We start from the raw sequence: 5,202 nt of genomic DNA, 5'->3' as shown, positions 1-5,202 counted from the left end.
CACGTGTCTACCAGCATGTACGACACATGTCTACCAGCATGTACGACACGTGTCTACCAGCATGTACGACACGTGTCTACCAGCATGTACGACACGTGTCTACCAGCATGTACGACACGTGTCTACCAGCATGTACGACACGTGTCTACCAGCATGTACGACACGTGTCTACCAGCATGTACGACACGTGTCTACCAGCATGTACGGCACGTGTCTACCAGCATGTACGACACGTGTCTACCAGCATGTACGACACGTGTCTACCAGCATGTACGACACGTGTCTACCAGCATGTACGACACGTGTCTACCAGCATGTACGACACGTGTCTACCAGCATGTACGACACGTGTCTACCAGCATGTACGACACGTGTCTACCAGCATGTACGACACGTGTCTACCAGCATGTACGACACGTGTCTACCAGCATGTACGACACGTGTCTACCAGCATGTACGACACATGTCTACCAGCATGTACGACACGTGTCTACCAGCATGTACGACACGTGTCTACCAGCATGTACGACACGTGTCTACCAGCATGTACGACACGTGTCTACCAGCATGTACGACACGTGTCTACCAGCATGTACGACACGTGTCTACCAGCATGTACGACACGTGTCTACCAGCATGTACGGCACGTGTCTACCAGCATGTACGACACGTGTCTACCAGCATGTACGACACGTGTCTACCAGCATGTACGACACGTGTCTACCAGCATGTACGACACGTGTCTACCAGCATGTACGACACGTGTCTACCAGCATGTACGACACGTGTCTACCAGCATGTACGACACGTGTCTACCAGCATGTACGACACGTGTCTACCAGCATGTACGACACATGTCTACCAGCATGTACGACACGTGTCTACCAGCATGTACGACACGTGTCTACCAGCATGTACGACACGTGTCTACCAGCATGTACGACACGTGTCTACCAGCATGTACGACACGTGTCTACCAGCATGTACGACACGTGTCTACCAGCATGTACGACACGTGTCTACCAGCATGTACGGCACGTGTCTACCAGCATGTACGACACGTGTCTACCAGCATGTACGACACATGTCTACCAGCATGTACGACACGTGTCTACCAGCATGTACGACACGTGTCTACCAGCATGTACGACACGTGTCTACCAGCATGTACGACACGTGTCTACCAGCATGTACGACACGTGTGTACTAGCATTTACGACATGTGTCTGCGAGCATGTACGGCACGTGTCTACCAGCATGTACGACAGGTGTGTACCAGTATGTACGACACGTGTCTACCAGCATGTACGACGCTCCTGTAGCCAAGGTGCACGACGCTCCTGTAGCCGTGGTGCACGACGCTCCTGTAGCCATGGTGCACAACGCTCCTGTAGCCGTGGTGCACAACGCTCCTGTAGCCATGGTACACAACGCTCCTGTAGCTATGGTGCACAACGCTCCTGTAGCCGTGGTGCACAACGCTCCTGTAGCCATGGTACACAATGCTCCTGTAGCCAAGGTGCACAACGTTCCTGTAGCCATGGTGCACGACGCTCCTGTAGCTATGGTGCACAACGCTCCTGTAGCCATGGTGCACGACGCTCCTGTAGCCGTGGTGCACAACGCTCCTGTAGCCATGGTACACAACGCTCCTGTAGCTATGGTGCACAACGCTCCTGTAGCCATGGTGCACGACGCTCCTGTAGCCGTGGTACACGACGCTCTTGTAGCCATGGTACACGACGCTCCTGTAGCAGTGGTGCACGACGCTCCTGTAGCCATGGTGCACGACGCTCCTGTAGCCATGGTACACGACGCTCCTGTAGCCGTGGTACACGACGCTCCTGTAGCCGTGGTGCACGACGCTCCTGTAGCCGTGGTGCACGACGCTCCTGTAGCCGTGGTACACGACGCTCCTGTAGCCGTGGTGCACGACGCTCCTGTAGCCATGGTACACGACGCTCCTGTATCCGTGGTGCACGACGCTCTTGTAGCCGTGGTGCACGACGTTCTTGTAGCCGTGGTACACAACGCTCCTGTAGTAGTGGTGCACGACGCTCCTGTAGCCATGGTGCACGACGCTCCTGTAGCCATGGTACACGACGCTCCTGTAGCCGTGGTGCACGACGCTCCTGTAGCCGTGGTGCACGACGCTCCTGTAGCTATGGTACATGACACTTCTGTAGCCGTGGTGCACGACGCTCCTGTAGCCGTGGTGCACGACGCTCTTGTAGCCATGGTACACAACGCTCCTGTAGCCATGGTGCACGACGCTCCTGTAGCCGTGGTGCACGACGCTCCTGTAGCCGTGGTGCACGACGCTCCTGTAGCCGTGGTGCACGACGCCCTTGTAGCCGTGGTGCACGACGTTCTTGTATCCGTGGTGCACGACGCTCCTGTAGCTATGGTACATGACACTTCTGTAGCCGTGGTGCACGACGCTCCTGTAGCCGTGGTGCACGACGCTCTTTTAGCCATGGTACACAACGCTCCTGTAGCCATGGTGCACGACGCTCCTGTAGCCATGGTGCACGACGCTCCTGTAGCCGTGGTGCACGACGCTCCTGTAGCCGTGGTGCACGACGCTCCTGTAGCCGTGGTGCACGACGCTCCTGTAGCCATGGTACACAACGCTCCTGTAGCCGTGGTGCACGACGCTCCTGTAGCTATGGTGCACAACGCTCCTGTAGCCGTGGTGCACGACGCTCCTGTAGCCGTGGTGCACGACGCTCCTGTAGCCATGGTGCACAACGCTCCTGTAGCCGTGGTGCACGACGCTCCTGTAGCCGTGGTGCACGACGCTCCTGTAGCCGTGGTGCACGACGCACTTGTATCCGTGGTGCACGACGCTCCTGTAGCCGTGGTACACAACGCTCCTGTAGCCGTGGTGCACGACGCTCCTGTAGCCGTGGTGCACGACGCTCTGTATCCGTGGTGCACGACGCTCCTGTAGCCGTGGTGCACAACGCTCCTGTAGCCGTGGTGCACGACGCTCCTGTAGCCGTGGTGCACGACGCTCCTGTAGCCGTGGTGCACGACGCTCCTGTAGTCATGGTGCACGACGCTCCTGTAGGTGCACGACGCTCCTGTAGCCATGGTACACGACGTTCCTGTAGCCGTGGTGCACGACGCTCCTGTAGCCATGGTGCACGTCGCTCCTGTAGCTAGGGTACACATTTCTGTAGCCGTGGTGCACGACGCTCCTGTAGCCGTGGTGCACGACGCTCTTATAGCCATGGTGCACGACGCTCCTGTAGCCATGGTGCACGTCGCTCCTGTAGCTATGGTGCACGTCGCTCCTGTAGCTATGGTACACATTTCTGTAGCCGTGGTGCACGACGCTCCTGTAGCCGTGGTGCACGACGCTCCTGTAGCCATGGTGCACGACGCTCCTGTAGCCGTGGTACACGACGCTCCTGTAGCCATGGTACACGACGCTCCTTTAGCCGTGGTGCACGACGCTCCTGTAGCCATGGTGCACGACGCTCCTGTAGCCATGGTGCACGACGCTCCTGTAGCCATGGTACACGACGTTCCTGTAGCCGTGGTGCACATCGCTCCTGTAGCCATGGTGCACGTCGCTCCTGTAGCTATGGTACACATTTCTGTAGCCGTGGTGCACTACGCTCCTGTAGCCGTGGTGCACGACGCTCTTATAGCCATGGTGCACGACGCTCCTGTAGCCATGGTGCACGTCACTCCTGTAGCCATGGTGCACGTCGCTCCTGTAGCTATGGTACACATTTCTGTAGCCGTGGTGCACGACGCTCCTGTAGCCGTGGTGCACGACGCTCCTGTAGCTATAATGCACGACGCTCCTGTAGCCATGGTACACGACGCTCCTGTAGCCGTGGTGCACGACGCTCCTGTAGCTATGGTACACGACGCTCCTGTAGCCGTGGTGCACGACGCTCCTGTAGCTATGGTACACGACGCTCCTGTAGCCGTGGTGCACGACGCTCCTGTAGCCATGGTACACGACGCTCCTGTAGCCGTGGTGCACGACGCTCCTGTAGCCATGGTGCACGACGCTCCTGTAGCCATGGTGCACAACGCTCCTGTAGCCGTGGTGCACGACGCTCCTGTAGCCGTGGTGCACGACGCTCCTGTAGCCATGTTACACAACGCTCCTGTAGCCATGGTGCACGACGCTCCTGTAGCCATGGTGCACAACGCTCCTGTAGCCATGTTACACAACGCTCCTGTAGCTATGGTGCACGACGCTCCTGTAGCCGTGGTGCACAACGCTCCTGTAACCGTGGTACACAATGCTCCTGTAACCATGGTGCACAACGCTCCTGTAGCCGTGGTGCACAACGCTCCTGGAAGGTGTTGTGAGGTATACAATGATGGAGCAAGACACTTGTAAGTTCAGCTTTACATGGTAAGTTTAGACAAGATATTTGTAGAGCCAAGATGTGGTAACCAAAGGTCGAGGAACGAACGATAAGGAAGGGTAAGCTGGGGCAACCTTGTCCAGAATATTGAGGACAAGGCAAGAGATACAAGACATTTTCATACGTTCCAGAAATGTTTGGTTACACAGCAGCTCGTCTGGCTAAGATTCGACAGGGAAAACATGTCGAAAACGACAGATGTATGATGAAGTGAATACAACGACAGATGTATGATGAAGTGAATACAACGACAGATGTATGATGAAGTGAATACAACGACAGATGTATGATGAAGTGAATACAACGACAGATGTATGATGAAGTGAATACAACGACAGATGTATGATGAAGTGAATACAACGACAGATGTATGATGAAGTGAAGACAACGACAAACTGTATGATGAAGTGAAGACAACGACAGATGTATGATGAAGTGAATACAACGACAGATGTATGATGAAGTGAATACATCGACAGACTGTATGATGAAGTGAAGACAACGACAGATGTATGATGAAGTGAAGACAACGACAGACTGTATGATGAAGTGAAGACAACGACAGATGTATGATGAAGTGAATACAACGACAGATGTATGATGAAGTGAATACAACGACAGACTGTATGATGAAGTGAATACAACGACAGACTGTATGATGAAGTGAAGACAACGACAGATGTATGATGAAGTGAAGACAACGACAGACTGTATGATGAAGTGAATACAACGACAGACTGTATGATGAAGTGAAGACAACGACAGACTGTATGATGAAGTGAATACAACGACAGATGTATGATGA

Source organism: Panulirus ornatus, chromosome 11, assembly GCF_036320965.1.
Source record: "Panulirus ornatus isolate Po-2019 chromosome 11, ASM3632096v1, whole genome shotgun sequence".
Taxonomy (NCBI): Eukaryota; Metazoa; Arthropoda; class Malacostraca; order Decapoda; family Palinuridae; genus Panulirus; species Panulirus ornatus.
The sequence above is the reverse complement of the archived record's forward strand: the minus strand, read 5'-3'. Positions refer to the sequence as shown.